We start from the raw sequence: 18,180 nt of genomic DNA on the forward strand, positions 1-18,180 counted from the left end.
GTACCACTATTCGGCCTAACCGTTACAAAATGGGCTGACAGACGTATAAGTGTGTATTGACCATGTATCTGACAGACTGGGCCCACCAGTCAGGTGACACGGTGGCCAATCGGCGCGTGCCCGATGATCTGACTAGGACGAGGCTGGTGCGGTGGTCTAAGCGGTCTCGGTCGGATCTTTTGTCGGTCGGTCCTCACTCTCCCTCGAGCTCAGTCTCGCTCTCCCTTCTCTCTTTGATTCGCCGCCGCCACCACCTCAACCGGCTCGCCATCGCACCATGGAGGACGAGAGCAGCCAGGACTCCAACGTTCAATACATGAACCTCTCCGACGACGAAGCCATGCATTACCGGGTGAGTTGTTGAGCTAGGGTTAGGGTTAGGTTTCTCTGATTTGGGGATTTGATTTGATTTGGGGATTGTCTCTTCCTTTTGCTCCTCTAGATCCCTGCTAGCATTGAAGACCAAGACTACAGTGGCATTGAGACAACACCCATCGTTCTTTGCCATCAGCATGGTGTGGCGGCTGAGAGGCGTGTAGCATTTGAAGCATTTAACACGGGCAGGAGGTTCTTAGTGTGTCCTAAGAGTGTAAGATTCTATACAAATCTCTTTGTTAATAGTATTGTTTAGTCTAGCCATGTGCATAGAATTGTGGAGTGCATAGATATCATGTTGTTTAATCTAGCCATGTGCTGATGCACAATGTTTAATCAGTATTGTTGTTTAATTGGGTAGCTGTGATGGTCATTTTGTAGCCATTTTGTACTACTGATGCTAATCATTGGATTAGAAAATGTGTTGATTTGGCCAGTAATTTTATAATTGGTCAACAGCTTAGTTTGTAGTGCAGATCATTGTTTAGTTCACAAGTTGCCAATTATTTCATTGTTTAATGTCATAGAGATTCAGTGAGTGTTTAGTGTCATAGAGATTCGGTGAGTGTTTAGTGTCATAGAGATTGTTTAATGTCAGAAGCTCAAAATCCAGTGAGTGTTTAGTGTCAGAGGTTCATTCTTTAATTGGCTAGATTATTAAATCCTGAACCTCTCAAAGATGCTTAAAGTTGATGCTTAAAGTTCATTATTTAATTGAGTGGCAAATGCTTAAAGTTGATTTGATTTGTATTTCATTGTTTAAAGTTAGATACTCAAAGTTCAGTTATTATTTAAAGCCAGTTGCTCAAAGTTTATTGCTTCAATAATTACCTAGGATAACCTGGAGTGGCTATGTTTGTTTATATTGCAGGAAGATGACAACTGTGGTATTGTTCTCTGGGTTGACCCAGAGTGGCCTCCTACTTTGCAGAATGCCTTGTTGAAGCTATGGGAAATGTATCATGACAGCAAGAGTGATAGGAGGAAGGATAACCTGGAGAGTTCACTCTCTATTCACCATTTGACTGAAGAAAAAAACAATCTAGAGGCCAACTATGACAAATTGGTTGAAGATGTGCACCAACTGTTCAATGTTCAAGAGGATAGGATGGTAGATTTCAGTCATTTGTAGGCTAAGATGCAGAATGTGCATGTTGCTGATTCAGTTGTATCTGACATGAAGACAGAGATGGAGAAGAAAGGTGCAGAGATCTTCAAGCTGCAGGAGAAGTATAAAGTACTGATGAACCTGACACAATCTCAAGGCACTTGCATCAGGAACCTGAAGTTCAATCATCTAAAAGAGAAGGAAGTGCTTAGTACATCCATCAGGAACCTCAAATTCCAGGTTGATGAACTCAAAAAATCTGAGGAAAAGCTCACCCAGGAGAACACCTAGCTGGTCCTTCACATGGGTGATCTCAAGAAGGGGCATGACAAGCTCACAGCAAGGAGGGATCAGCTAAAGATTCAGATTGCTGAACTGTTGAAGTTAGAGGAGAAGAACAAGCAGAAATTGAAGGGCATCCTGGACATCTTGTCAGAATGAAGATGTAGAGGAAGAGCAAGAGCAAGATCCAGATCAACATGAAGAAGAAGAATGCTTGCTTTGCTGACCTTTTGTGAAGTATGGTGTTGTTGTGAACTAAGTTATGTACTATGGATGTGTAGTTGTGAACTAAGTTGGAACTATGTTGTTGCTTTAAGTTGTGACATAAGTTGAACTCTAGTATGTTGTGTAAGAATCTATTAATTATGTTGAATGAAGCTATCCTTTATGATTTGAGTTGCTTGTCTACTTAGTTGATATGTTACATGATTTAAGTTGTTGTCATAGTTGCTGTCATAGTGGTTACTCTAAGCCATAGTTGCTGTCATAGTGGCTGCCATTTAGGCTCCGTCAACGTCGAGAACCCCCTAAACCATAGTGGTTAGCCATTTAGGCTCCGTCGACGTCGAGAACCCCCTAAACCATAGTGGTTAGCCATTTAGGCTCCATCAACATCGAGAATCCCCTAAACCATAGTGGTTAGCCATTTAGGCTCCGTCGACATCGAGAACCCCCTAAACCATAGTGGTTAGCCATTTAGGCTCCGTCGACGTCGAGAACCCCCTAAACCATAGTGGTTAGCCATTTAGGCTCCCTCAACATCGAGAACCCCCTAAACCATAGTGGTTAGCCATTTAGGCTCCGTCAACATCGAGAACCCCCTAAACCATAGTGGTTAGCCATTTAGGCTCCGTCGACGTCGAGAACCCCCTAAACCATAGTGGTTAGCCATTTAGGCTCCATCAACATCGAGAACCCCCTAAACCATAGTGGTTAGCCATTTAGGCTCCGTCGACATCGAGAACCCCCTAAACCATAGTGGTTAGCCATTTAGGCTCCGTCGACGTCGAGAACCCCCTAAACCATAGTGGTTAGCCATTTAGGCTCCATCAACATCGAGAACCCCCTAAACCATAGTGGTTAGCCATTTAGGCTCCGTCGACATCGAGAACCCCTAAACCCCTAAACTCATCACATCATATCAAACCTAGTACACATCACATCATAACAAACTTAGTAATCATCACTTCATAACAAACATAGTAATCATCACATCATAAAAAACCTAGTACTCATCACATCATAACAAACTTAGTTCACATAACTTCATAACAAACTTAGTAGTCATCACTTCATAACATTGTTCACAAACATAACCCAGATGCACACATAACATAGTTCAAAATGTGATGCACATGACCAAGATGAACACAAACTTAGTTCATATAACTTAGTACTCATCAAACTGGTTTCAAGTAGCATAACCCAGATGCACCCTCATGACAATCAGTTCCTTCCTCCCCTACTGGCATTAAAAAAGGACATCCATCCAGAATGATTTATTGGGTCATCAGATGCACCGGAAGTTGAAGCTCCAGAGGCAGATCTTGGAGCAAAGAATGGCCTTTGGTCTCTTGCAGAAGCAGATCTAGCCCCAGATGCCCTTGCAGTAGAAGATCTAGCCCTAGATGTCCTTGCAGAAGCAGATCTACCACCAGATGCAGGTGCGGGTTGTGATCTTGCAGGTGGAGTAGCCTCATGAGCATTCCTTGATCTTGCAGGTGCCTTGCAAACAAAAAGAAACATGTTAGTAAGTCAAACATGGTATTTACTAAAAATACAGTACAAGAAACCATAGAACTAATTAAAAAGGGATTACCACATGCTTGTGTTTCCTCATAGCCAGCTCTGGTTTCAGTTGAACCTTGCAGTTGGTGTACCTGTGTCCTTGAAGTCCACAATTACTACATGTTATAGTGGCCATTCTAGAACTGTCCTTTGGCCTTGGAACTTCAAACCTGCCCTTTATCCTCTTCTCTTTTTTCCTTCCTCTCTTCACATGAAAATCAGGTGGATCTATGTCTGGGCTAGCTGTCTTTGTCCAGTCATGTTCACCAGGGACAGGATATATCATAGGCTCATAGGATGCTATGTAAAAAGGTTTTTTTGAAGAATATAGAAACATAGTCCTCTGGAAACCTTTTTGCCTTGTTAATGGCAGATACAGCATGGTTGTATGGTATGCCAGACAGGTCCCACTTTCTACAACCACATGTATGCATGTCCAAGTTGACTGGATGTGTTTGCTGCCCACTGGTCACTTGCCATAGATTTACACCTGCTTGAATGGGTTTGCAGTACCTGGCCCTTTCCTTTTCCACCTCTAGCTTCTCAGCATAATGGGGTGTGATCTCCCACATAGCTGCCTTTCCTCTCTCTCTATTCCTATGCCACCTCACCATCTGTTTGTCCTTAATACCATCAACCATAGTCCTAATAGGTTTTTTCCCGAAATCTAAGATGTACTTGTTGAACACCTCTGACAGGTTGTTAACAACCAAGTCTGTCTTACAGTTGGTGTCAAAAGCATGCCTAGCCCAATGTTGTTTGGGTATTCCACTCAGCCACTTCCAAGCTTCCTCACTCTCATTTTTGAGATCATTCATTGCAATGTTAAACTTGTACTAGTTATAAGCATAACTGGCATTATCCATGCATTTCTTTAGATCTTCCCCCCTAAAGCCAGCATTTTGGAAATTTGCATATAGGTGTCTAAGGCAAAATCTTTGATGGCAGTTTGGAAATACTTGATTTATTGCATTTAGTAGCCCCTGTTCACATAATATAACACTAAGCTACTGATTGTGTGCAGAAACTTATATGCAACATAACTTATATGCATAAAGATAAACAAGCACATGATGAAGCTACTATCTACAACATAACTTATATGCATAAATAAACAAGGAGATGCATACCTTCTGTCTATCAGACATGATAGTGTAAGGGCCAAATTTACCAACTTCTCCTCCTAGACATATCCTCAGTTGGTGTAGAAACCAACACCAGTTTGCTGTGTCCTCTTGTCCAACTATAGCAAATGCAAGTGGAAATATGTTGTTATTGCCATCTCTGCCAGTGGCTGCTAGGATTTGAGCACCAGTATTCAGCTTGATAAAGCACCCATTAACACCTACATTTAGATGCAAACAACAAACATGTATAAAGTTGTCATCTACAAGCAAATGTGGCATGAACATTGAGAAACATTCTAATTAAAGCAAGGAAACATGTAACTAACCAATGAATGGCCTGCATGCATTGAGAAATCCCTCCCTGGCTCCATTTATGCAGAAGAACATAGCATGAAACCTTGGTCCTGGGTGTGGTATTTTTGTTGTAGCTTTTGGAGTTATTGTTGCAACAATAACTCTACTTCCAGGGTTTGTATCCATGATGGTTTGGGCATAGTCCCTCAGCCTGGGATACTGCTTCTTGTGCTCTCCTAATACAGCTTCCACATCAAGGTTTTTGGCCCTATAGGCCATGTGCCTGGGCACTTCAACACCATACTTCTCCTGGCAGTTGTCAATCATAGTAGCTATGCTAGTTGTTGGGTCAGACCTAAACAGTGACTCATATGTTTTAGCAAGCCATTTTGCACTAACCCTGGATGACTCTGTACTGCTTGGGCAAGTGTGCTGCAGCCTCATCTTTTTGATAGCAAATGTCTTTTCCCCTTTGATAACTGCAGCAACTATGAAGAACTGGCAGTGCTCTTGTTTGCAGCAGGCAATGATCCTTTTGTCTGAGTTTCTGTGGTACCTGAAATTTCTGCACTGTGTAATGTGTAGGCTCAACAATGCTTCTCTGAATTGCTGCTGATTCTTGAAGCACATATACATACATAACTGCTAATGTGGTTGCTCAAGATTTTCATTGTACCATATCCTAGGTTTCCTTTTCTTTGCCCTACTCTTCCTACCTTTTTGTAGGACAAATGCTGGTGCCTCATGTCCATCATCACTGTCAAACAGCAAGCCATGATCTTCTTCATCAGATGAAGGATTAAAATCTGGTTTCACCTCCTCTAAAACATTAGAGTGTGACCTAGTGGTGGGGCATCTCCTGACTGGCAGCTTCTGCCTCTTCTTTGCAGGTTCTGGTATGGCTGGTTTTTCTCTTTCAGTTGGAGCACTCCTTTCAGTTGCAACATTCACCTCCTCCTCCTCCTGCTCCTCCTCCTCAAATAGATCCTCAACATCAGTGTCACCCTCATAATGCAGCGGTGGTTCCTCTTCTGATTCTTCATCAGAATCTTCATCAGAATCTTCTTCCTCTGCCAGTCTCTTCCCCTCCATTATCTCTGTGTGTTCAGCTAAAATGTAGTTATCAGTGTCAGTTGCACCCTCAGAGTCAGAGTAACTCCTATATCCCTCCTCAAATAATTCCTCTTCCTCCAACACAGCTTTCAGCTTCCCCCTGACATTTCTACTCTCTTGTGTGCACATACCAGTAGGTTGTGTAGGATGAACTGTACTACTGATGCTGCACTGACTCTGAAAAACTACACCATGATCATCAACAGCAAGCACAGCAGGCTCACTGAGATCATAAACAACAGGTGGTTCATATAAAACAGCAGCTAATTCATTTGGTCTCTGATGGATGTTACCATCACTAACTAATCCTGACTCTGAACTGACAGGTGCTGTTGCCCTAGCTAACAAATTCAGAACTAATGAATCCTCATATTGCTTCTTTAGTTCTTGCAATTTGATGTTAGTGTCAATCAGATCTAGTCCATGCTCTCTCTCAACTCCTGCTGTAGCTGTATTTCTCATGTGATATAGTTCATCATCAAAATTATATCCTACTACTGTCAACAGTGCATACAAGTTCAGAAACATGACATCTGAGCTACAAATCTTCCTATCCAAATTATGCCCTGCATCAAAGTGAATCCTAACATCCCATATAGCATCATCTAACCTACAAGTCACGGCAAAATTGAAAAAAATTCAGTGCTTTAAGAACACTAACCCTAGCCCTATGATATGAACAGACAAAATTAAAAACGAGGGACTTACAACACTCCATCCGCTCCACTGGTCCAGTGATGGCTTGTGGTTGGGTTGGCCAACCACATCTCAGCGAGCCGCAACTGTTGCTCCATGGACAGGGGCGCCTCCTCCTCCTCTTCCTCGTCGTCGGTGGAGTTGGACGACCTGGAGCAGTCCAGCCCCACGTGGTCATCGCTCCCCAGGCCGGGAAGGTCGCCGTAGCTGCCCACGACACCGCCGCCGCCGGGGGTCGCCGCAGCCATCGCCTGAGAGAGGAGATGGAGAGGGGAGAAAAAGGATAGGGTTCGTCTGGTTCGTCGGGTGGGATCCGGCTCGGTTCGACCGCACCAGCCTCGTCCTAGTCAGCGCATCGGGCACACGCCGATTTGCCACCGTGTCGCCTGACGGGTGGGCCCGGTCTGTCAGATACATGGTCAATACACACTTATACGTCTGTCAGCCCATTTTGTAACGGTTAGGCCGAATAGTGGTACTGAACTGCGACATGCACGAGCAACGGTACTGACTCGTCACAACATGCGCAAGTGTGGTATCTCCTTGCAATTAACTCGTCCGAGAGCCGTGGTAGCTGTTTTAGTCCTCCGCTTTTCTCTGTTTATGTCACGGAAAGATAAGCGCGACTCTGATAATAAATAAATAAGAATAGTTACATGCAACGCGATACTTGTTCACGTGCATGGATTGTTACTTATTCTCTGTTACTAGATCATGATGGTGCGCCTTGCCGCGCCCGTCTATTTCTACAGTTGACCGGTAGGAAGTATTGTAAATATATGGAGACACGTAAATATGTAAAGGTGCAAAACATTCAAAATAATTAGCATAAACTAATCCATATGTTGGTCAATAATTGATAATTGGCGAAAATCAAAGTACGTATCGCGATGCATGTGTGTCTCATTGAAAGAATGATAGAAATATGTGAGAATATAAGAATTTGGACAGTCCAGATATTTAATAAAATATGAATTGTTAACACTACACTTGGATACCAAATTCAGATATAGAAATCAGACAGCAAAAGACGAATTATAACAATAGTAATTTTGAAGAGGGACATTAAGCATATGGAGATTCATCTCCTAGTTGTAGGAGTGGAATTAATTTTTAAGAGTCAAGTGTGATGAAATACATGAAAAGATATATAGTGAAAATTGGATGTCATTCTTCCCGATATCAACTCGCTAGGAGGATCTTACGAAGAAATAGTTTTATGTACCTTGCTTCCCTTTGAATCTTTGTGTAGTCTACCAGCAAATCATCTCCAATCGCAGATTATGCATTAGTTAGTGGATTTAATCTCCAAACAATGCCATTCATTCTCAACATAGATAGCTCAACTTCAGATGATATTACCACCAAGCTTAATAATATATTAATGTCTCAAACCGGGCGCATGTACTTACAAACAGTACTGAGGTTAATGAATGGGCACAACTTATCTATACTCACACAAATGGTTCTTTTAGAGTCCTTGGGAAGAGAATATACAAAAAGAATAATGGAACAGAACAAACTATTCTTTTGTTACTGTGTCTCCTCGTTAGAAGGAAAGGTTTCAGATATGTATCAATGAGATGAGTAATTATACAACTAAGATTCATGAAATAAAAAATATGAGAAAATATGAGATTGCACGTTTTCAGAGATATATACCTCAGTTTAACAGGGTAGGCAAAGTTCATTGCAATTAGTTATAGAATGTTCAACTATATCGCTTGGTCAAGAAAAGCAATCTAACTTGATGTTTTGAAGCTCTCAATTATTGGACATTATCATTAGTGAATAATAACACAACAAAATTACAAAGTGAAAGTCGGCACAGCCGACAGGGAAAAAGTCATGTGCTCATCTCCATACCTGTACCTGTACGCTGAACAATCTATTAAAAATGCTTTCTGGTTTTTCTTCAGAGGATGTGCCACTCCTGATCAACAAAACATTGATTTTGGTGGTGCATAAGTTATCTCACCTTAGAGCATATGCGCTGCTGATAGGTCTAAAAATAAATAGATGTTTTTCCTCTCCCTCCATGGTGTTGCAGCACCTTCATGAAACATCAAGGAAGGCCTACAACACCAGCAGTAGCAGGCTAGCAGCTACATACGGTGCATATTTCACTTCAATGCTACCAGTATACATTCCAAAAGGCCAGTGGATAAAGAAAATGTGGAAAATATGCAATCAACTCTTAATGTTTAGATCTGTAAATATGAGTGGCACCAAAGCTAGCTATGATCAAAGCAGCTTGAGGAACATGTGTCAGCCAGAACACTGAATATGTTGCATATATCAGACCTAGCACAAGGCAGAATACCTCGTCGATGCAGCGCCCAACCCTTGGCGCTAGGAGCATGGCTTAGGAGTCAGGCTCCTTGATGCTGCCGCTTGAGGAGAAGCCACTGCCCATCTCACTGGCATAGCCGCTTCTTCTAGGGCAGGCCGGCCAGGTGTCGGGTTCTCGTTCTACTTGGCAAAGAGCAGTGTAGGTACAATATGTGATTATTTTGGAAGTAAAATCCTATAGCGTAAATGTGATTATTTTGGGTGTAATGACTTGAATCATTTCATGGGTGCAAATGATAATTCTCCCTCATCTACTTTAGTTTCTTACTCCACTTTCTTTCTGATTGTACATCTAAGGTGAACGCAAATCAGATTGTTGATCTAAAAAAAACACAAATCAGATATTTTTTTTAAGAAATGCTATGAATAAACAGAGGAGGGAAGCATCCATCCTCATGGTTACTACTCTCCAGGCAGCGGGAGGCTGCTGCTGGTTCTCAGAGCTGCCCGGCTCGTGTTATTACTTCAGTGCTTCTCGTCACGCCTTATGGCCTTCTGCTCGAGGAGTCTAGTGAGGCCTCGAGCTGGACGATGTCGAGGCGTGTCAACTCAGTCGGGAACTCGAAATAGCCTGCACCTCCAACAAGGATGAGTTACGACCTCTGCCAATTATCCCTACCATCTGTTCCAGATGTAAAATAAATGAGCATACGTTGCAGAAAAAGGATTTCACATCTGAGAAGGAGGCTCACCAAGAATGAAACAATCCTAAGCCAGTTCACCCTGCAAGCGAGGAAGAGGAGGTCTGACGGGCTGCCGGCGGCGTATGAGAGTGCCCGTGGCCGTCGTGCAGCCAGAATTAACCTAAGCCAGTGTCATGTTCAACTTTGAGAGCCAGTCTTCTTTTATCCATATTCAACTCTTGCTTGTCACATATTCATCTCCTGTTGGGCAAGCTTATGTGCTGATGTTACATTTTGCAGGATTTTCATGTTTGTGCTTTCGAGAGGTTCCTTGATTCGGCATCATCTTGGAAGCTGTTACTTTTCAGAGAACACCGGAAACCATATCCTTCTTTTTTTTCCTGTTGGCCATGCTATGACGCTTTACATTCAATTTTCTTTCTGTCTCCAAAAGATTTCTGGCATTAATTCAGCAAATTGCCTCGAAGGTACTTAGGAAATAATCATCTTCATATTTGAGGTGTTGTAGTTTCGAACACACATACTTATTAGATATTGGTACCATCTAAATTATAAAAGATATTTATACTATTTTTCTATTAAAATGGACGAGCGCGGCAATGCAGCGAGTTACGAGGCTCCACAGCGCCCTGCAGTCGCTGGCCGTCGGATGCTTCCATCGTACGTCCCCTGTGCATCTTCGTTTTTCAGTTGGGCCGCTGCTCCGCAGAACTATTCAGGCTTGTTGCGGTTGATCGGGCCTGGGCGGGTGCACTGGCCCATTACATGATTCACTTTGCCTATGCCTGCATCGTCTTCTCTCTGCTTGTCCTCCGCCTCCGCCGCCGCCGCCGCCACCGTTCTCCTCTCCTTCACCAACCCGAGATGGGAAAAAAGACATGAAATAAAATTCCCACCATGACGTCTCCTCTACAATCCCCATGACCGGCGGGCAGCAAAGACGGAGAAAGGCAACGAGAGATAGATCCACCTGGCCGAGGAGGTGTGGTGGACTGTCAAGGCACGCCAATGACCTCTCCATGGCCATTGAGTTGGAGGAAGACACTATACTTTGTTCTGGTTGGGCGCCCTGTGGACCAAATCTGATGCAAGATGTCATAGCCAGTGCTGAGGGCAGTGACACTAGCAATGGTGCAACAGGGCGGAGATAGTGTGGACTTGGTTCTCGCCGACCACAAATGGTGCTTTGCATAGATGGAGTAATGTGGAGCCCGCGTGGATCTGCCGCGTCCGGAGCTTTTCCCACGAACTTCCGCCACATCATTCTCACCTTAGGAGGACGTTGCACTCGTCAGCGGCGAGGCACCATGCTGGATCTGTTGCTGAGCTCATTTTGTTGGTTTTTCTGAACTTGGTTTAGGAATTTAATTCAGAATGTCCGCTCTGGCTGATGAACAACCACACGACAAATCAGTTGGCAAGCGGCGGCGGAGGAAGGGAACCATATGGGAAACCTGAGCAGCTAACACTCGGATTAAATTATATAATTGTAAGTTATATCTATCATCTCACGATTCAAGCAAATTCATATGAACACAATTATTCGAGTTGAGGCGTTGTTCCTGCACAATCAGGTGTGTTCGCTGTTGAGGGTTGAAATCTTGCCTTGTGCACTTTCTTCCAAGACCCTGTAACTGAAGTGAGGATTTAATTTTGCGCTAAATGCATACCCAAAGGACCATTACTTTCAACGTTGAGCAAGTAGCTAGAAACGATGACACTACAATATTTTTTCTCTTTCGGTGGCATGTGGTACTGGTTGCGGAACTGGCAGAAACTCAGTCTTCTACAAAGCTCAGGATAAAACAAGCAATTAACTATTGTTCTGTAGGTATATTGAGAAAATAATTATTTTTACAAAGTTGTAGTCACAAATTCATTTTAGAAAAATGACCTTTGGTTAGTAGTCTCACTGCAGCAGTTCCCATGGATCTATATCACGAGAATGGACACTTGAGAGACGCATATGACAGAGCCATATGCCTTACTAACGAACTTGATAGGGTAACCGATTACGAAGAACCATGCCTTCCACAAGTCTGTCCTGCCAGCTCTGGTTGCGTGGCACATCTGGAAAGAGCGAAATCAAAGGATTTTTGATAACACAACTTTGGATATTGCTGACCTTGTTACTTTGATTAGAGATGACTTCCTGACTGTAGGTCAGGCTTTTTGCGAGTAGACTTTTCTCTCTCTTATTTTCTCTGAATTCAGTACAGTATTTCCCTCATCTTTAATGAAAAGCAGAGTTCCTGCTGTTAACCGTCAAAAAGAAATACGCTTTGATGTTGTGCTATTAGCATTCAGTTTCTCATAGTATTTAATATTAGTACTTTCGGCTTATGACTATTCTGATTTGCACCTTAAATCACTAGGAATTAGTGTCAGCTTTTTCAGATGATTCTGGTTGATTCAAATTAACTGCTATGGCTTATGGCACATAGGAAACTTCGGTTAAGTTGCCACAACCTAGCCGTCTACTTGTTGGTTATCAATTGTTCTACATTCTCCGTCTTTCTTTCTCAACCGAACTTCATTTTCAGTTGTTCTTTTGCAAAGACGGACGGGCGCGGCAACGCGCGCTAATCTCATGATATGTATAGTTATGAGATTGGAACGCGATAAGAGTATTAGTGGCAATAGAAATATTACTCTTACCAATTTATGTTATGTAGATAATTCATATTGTTGGTAATTTATACAATTCCTTAGGGGTGATTGATATATATGTCTTAAATGTATCTATAGTTTGAAATTTTCATGTCATGTTCTTAGCGAACATGCAAAGTTGTGACCTTTTTTTAACACGCGAAGGGACCATAAGGTTCCCGAAACTACTGCATCTATCTGAAATGATAGTGCACTAATGAAGGACCCTGAAAGAAATAAACTTTACACATCCTCCCTTTTTGCAAATAGGACCTTAGAAGAAAAGGTAAAAGCAATTGAATCCTACCGTGTCAACCGCGCCGGAGCTAGGGCAGCCACCATCTCCGGCAGAAACCTTGCCATCTTAGGGCAAAGGTTAGAGGGCCTCACCACGGAGGTTGTAGAAATGCTTGCCGGAACCTTTTCGTTGATTGATCTTCCGTTCCGATGGCATAGGTTGATGTAGTGGAAGAAAATTGATCAGGGAACTCCACACAGCATACATCCCAGTGGCGGAGCTTGAGAAAAATTTAAGAGGGGGCCATGACTCAAGGAGAAACAATTAGTAGGCCAAGAGGGACTAATCACTCGTTGAAACACTAATTAGGCCTGGCATAGCCCCCCCTTGCTCTACACTAAGCTTCGCCAGTGATACATCCCCTCGGATCCTTGATCAAAAGAGCATCAAGAACCAAGATGGTGCTCACCCCTTACCCACCTCCTCGGCGGCAAAGAGGGAGCCTGCTCCTCCCAATCTAAGAGTCCGGTGAGCTTATTTAGGAAGCCTTAGCCAGATCCAGGCCAGACTGCCACCGTCCAAAGAAAAACTCATCTACAACCCTGTGATGGCATCCTCGCGGAGGAAAAATTCTTGGCCTTTTTCATCATACGTTGATCTGCGATCGATGTTCCCATGATCAGTGGCGAATCTTGCACAAAATTGAAGGGTAGGCTCAAAACATCAAGTTTCTAAGTCTACTGAGCAAATTCATTACAGTTTACATGTTAAACACCTCAGTATAATTCTCAAGTTGCATGTTTAGCTGAAATATGATTTTTGGAGGGTAGGTTTCAGCCTATTGAAGCCCCCCTAGTGGAATCGCCACTGCCCATGATGATGTGTGAGTGGAAAATACGGATTCAGATGAAATTGCGCGTTCTCGGAGTCTGCATAACTGTGTACAGGGAAAACATGATGTGGGTAATGTTTAAAAATACTGGTTCAAATCATCAGTATACGAGTCGTGCAAAAAGACTATCAAAAATCCTTTAATTTAGAGATGGCTTATGATTTTTTCCTCATCGAAAGACTTCATATAGCAGAAGATGGACATCGGAGGGCCACCAGGGGGCCCACGAGGTAGGGGCGCGCCTAGGGGGGTAGGGCGCGTCCCCACCCTCGTGGGCAGGGTGTGGCCCCCCTGGTGAACTTCTTGCGCTCGGTATTTTTTATATATTCTGAAAACGTCTTCCGTGAAGTTTCAAGACTTTTGGAGCTGTGCAGAATAGGTCTCTAATATTTGCTCCTTTTCCAGCCTAGAATCCCAGCTGCCGGCATTCTCCCTTTTTATGTAAACCTTGTAAAATAAGAGAGAATAGGCATAAGTATTGTGACATAATGTGTAATAACAACCCATAATGCAATAAATATCGATATAAAAGCATGATGCAAAATGGACGTATCAGGTGTGCTCAGGGGGACCTATTGCTGGTGGGAGAGGAAGGGGCAAGGTGCAAGGTGGAAGACGATGGAATAACAGGGTTAGCCGGGCGAGGGATATGGAAATTAGCTAAGTAAGTCAACTTGACCGATATGCTCTTATTGCCCAAATTTGGAGGGACCGTAAACACCCAATTAGATGTTTGATAAGGGGGGTTATCATATTGTGTCGCCTGATGGAAAGCTGGAGGGTTCTGTCGGGCCTAGAGGCAATCGTGGGTCACATGGTCCCATCCCTTGCAAGAGTGGCATTGAAGTTTGTTGTGGCAGTCAGACCGGAGGTGATCTATGAGAAGACATCAGGTTCAGTAAGACTTTCGGGGCCCATGCTCCTAGTTAGCAGGGCCCGAGCGGCTATTATTGAGATTTCAAACACCCGATGATCCTGCCTTCGAGTTAGTGAATCTTGAATTGCCATGATTGAGTTGATCATCATGATTTCCGCCTGAAGGATGATTGATTTGAATAGTAGGCTGATGAATTGGATCATGGAAGGTAATCTGCTAGGTGGTGTGGTTGTAATTCCTTGGTTCGGAAACATCTTGGGCATAAGATTTCTTTCGACCACGAACAATGTGCGTCCATTCATCCTCTTGCTCTTGCAGATAGAGCGCAAATTCCTTCTCCGAATCTGGACCTCCCTTCCCACAAAGTAAGAATCCAGGTTGAAAAGTTGGGACGAGATATTACCCCTGTTTACAATGGCAATACCTAATTCGTAAGAGGAAACTGGGAACTTGAGGGACCAATTTTGAAGGCGACTCACTTTGAAAAGGGAGGCACGACCACCAAAACATGAAAGCAGGATCGTACCTACAGAGTCATAGGACAATTTGATCTTGGATCTGGAGAATTCAGCAACCAAGAAGAATTGGCGAAGACCTTTTCCTTCCTGATAGTTTATCGGCGGGTTGAACTTCTCGTGGATCTTCCATTCGAATATATGCCTTGTCGAATTCCAGGTCTGCGAACAACATCTTGGGTGACGGCATCTAGCCTACGTCATTGGAGTGACATGATGTCGGTATGGTGGTCGCGGTGTCCACAATTGCTCTATTTTCTAGGCGTGAAACCAAAGGTTCAAAAAAAATTAGTGTGGGGTGGGGTAGGGGTATGTTGTTTTTGTCCTGTTGGAATTTAGAATACATGACATCCCAAGTCACGGGCATTTCTTATTCTTGCACCTAGCATCGTCACAGGGCATGTGGAGGTGTGTCTTTGGTAGATCGCACGGAATTCAGTCGATGCTAGTCTTCGATGGATCTGTTTGGATCCAATCTTTTTTCGTTTTCATTTTTGTGTTTTCAAGTTGGATCCTTCTGATCTACGCTTCTCTTCATAGGTGAGGGGTGTTGTTTTGATGCACTGTTTCTGTGGGATATTAGCATGACAATTTTCTGACTTTTTACTACAATACATTTCTCTTCATAGGTGACGGGTGTTGTTTTGGTGCACTGGTCCCGTGAATACTAGACCATGAAGGCGCGCGTTGCCGCGCCCGTTTATCCTCTAGAAAAATATAAACATTTGATAAAATTTTAATGATTTAAATTACAATGTTTCATTATAGGTGTTGAAGCATAACTCTCGACCATTGATTAGAACTGATCAACTAATCATGAATCCTCTGCTCACGTTTGTCTTATATTACAATCATCGGAATGGTCAAGAAATAGACATAACAAAAAATGTAGTGCAACATTTTAACTTCACCTTGTTTACTCTGGCACATAACAGAACTTTCTGAGAGTTCTTCGGTGGAATATCTCAATAGAATTAGTTATCTAAGATAAAATGGGCATGCTGGAGCCAAGCACAAATGGTATTCAAAATCAGGATCCTTACCAACATTCCAAGCTTCGAATACAAATTTTGACTTAAAAATAATTTAAAAGTTAAGAATTGTATATAACCTTCCCGCAAAAAAAGAATTATATATAACAACGAAAAAGTCTAGAAAGAAAGATCTGTCCTGTATAACATCTCTGTAGCAAGTGCCACCACAAATTAGTTTTCAGGATGCTTTAAAATGCTAGTTTCCTGAACTTCCTTGTGCGCATCTTCTGCAGTTGATATGCATGTACGTAAAATATATGCTATGCTAAGTAGGTATGATTAGGATAACCTAAGGTAAGTAACTGATTTGCATGCTTACAAATTGCTTGGGTAACATGCAAGAACGCCTACAAAGATTCGTGCTGCTGAAACTGCCTTGCTTTGCCAGTGTCCTCAGAGATTCAAGTATAATCTATCTTTACATACATCTAACAGAAGAGAAAGATGAAGGTATAGCTCAAAAGAAAGCCCTATCTCCTTAACATGGACGACATTGCTACATCAATTGTTTGGTTACAAATACTTTAGGCGTCATCACTGTAATTTTCACTTATTGGCAGAAAATGTCCCCCATGCGTAGTAAGCTGTGAACTGAAAATATCAGGTCAGAACTTCCTATAATTCAATGAGTACAAATTTGTTTACTTAATGTCCAGGGAAAACCTGCAACAAACAACTAGACATAAGCACAGAGTGGGAGTGGAGAAATAAAATCACCAAAGGAAAGAGCTCACCTGGCCTTGGGATTGTTTGCGCCGTGTTGATCAATGAGGAGCTGCGCTCCTCTTACCCCTGAGAGGTCGCTGTCCTCTTTCTCCTAGAGCTGCTGGCGGCAAGGTGACACTCAAGATGGTGGCATAATGGCACCCACATACACGTGTGGCCTTAATCCTCCAGTTGCTCATTCGTCACTGGTGGCGCGTGCTCTGGCCTGCAGCCACCATGGAAGAACTCTGCTGGCCACGACATGGGAAAGAAGAGACCTGCCGTGGGGGCTTGCGGAGGAAGAGTAGAAGGCGCGTACATGGCATCAATGCCGAGGCAGACAAGAAGTAGAAGCTCGCTGCCTAGACAGAAGACGGCGGCGGCGCAGCGCCGAGGAGGAGGGGACAGCTCGAGGACAGGTTTGAGACGTGGCCTGTTAGAGGGGCCTCATGGGCTTTCTACCAAATGGCCCGATTAGGGATAATTAGTGTAACTCGTTCCCCGGAGCAGCGGCCCAGAAAACGGTGCTTTCAGTAGTCCGCGTTCACGGACGAGCAAATCTCGTGCGACCGGTATCTTGTCTCTAAAATACACATACATACAGAGGGAGATAGACACTACAAATACACATGTTCAACAGGAATAACCCAGCTCCGTCGCGAGTTCATCACTTCGGTTGGCTCCTCGCCTAAGCTAGAATCCACACAAGAGATCTCCTACTTCAGAAAAATATCGTTAAGGTTGGCTAGGGTGGCTGCGAACTCTGCCATCCTCTCCTAAAATACATGTACAGAGGGGGACAGACACTACAGGTACACATGTTCAACAGGAATAACCCAACTCCATCGCGAGTTCATCACTTCGGTTGGCTCCTCGCGTAAGCTAAAGGATGGTAGACTTATCTCTACCTACGCGATCACCTCTGGTGCAATCCGACTGTCCAGGTAAGATCGACCGTGAAACTGCAGGTTAGAAGGAGAAGGCCTGCAGGTAGTTCTGCGGAGTAGCAGCCCTTTTTACGTAGGCCCGACCGGCCCTTCCGGCCTCACACAAGTGAAAGAGGCCCAATGAACTGTTGCACAAAGATGGAAAGATCTTGTTCGTTCGTAAGAGGATCCAATGGCTGACGTTCTAAAATCGCTGAGAGGGCTCGATGGTGGCTCTGTTATACTGTTTCTTAATACTCGCGGTAGCTGGCTGGACGCTGCACTCGCGTTCGTGGGATGGCACGAAGAAGAAGCGAATGCGGCGGCTCAGTGGGCAGCCGGAGAGTTGCTGTACCGGGGATGGCGTAACCACGAGCTAGATCGTCGAGAAAATTAGTGTTCAAAGTTATTTTTCACGTCATCGAGTCTCTTCGATAATCATCACATGTAATAGCCCTTCATTGTGTTCATTGATGTCCGTCACCACCTGCTTGCACTCCGATACTACCGGTATCGTTGGCGAGGAAAGATCATCTGCAAGAGCTAGTATAATATATATCATCCG

At 43.5% G+C, this 18,180-nt stretch overlaps 2 pseudogenes; one reads left to right on the forward strand and one right to left on the reverse strand.

Annotated features, from left to right (window-relative positions):
- The first annotated feature begins 277 nt into the window (after positions 1 to 277).
- Positions 278 to 1,924, forward strand: LOC147981865 (uncharacterized; annotated as a pseudogene).
- A 1,287-nt stretch (positions 1,925 to 3,211) lies between these two features.
- On the reverse strand, positions 3,212 to 4,701 carry LOC147981866 (uncharacterized; annotated as a pseudogene).
- Between the last annotated feature and the right edge of the window lie 13,479 nt (positions 4,702 to 18,180).

This window comes from Triticum urartu, chromosome 3A, assembly GCF_056163025.1.
Source record: "Triticum urartu cultivar PI428250 chromosome 3A, HENAU_Tu73, whole genome shotgun sequence".
NCBI classification, from domain to species: domain Eukaryota; kingdom Viridiplantae; phylum Streptophyta; class Magnoliopsida; order Poales; family Poaceae; genus Triticum; species Triticum urartu.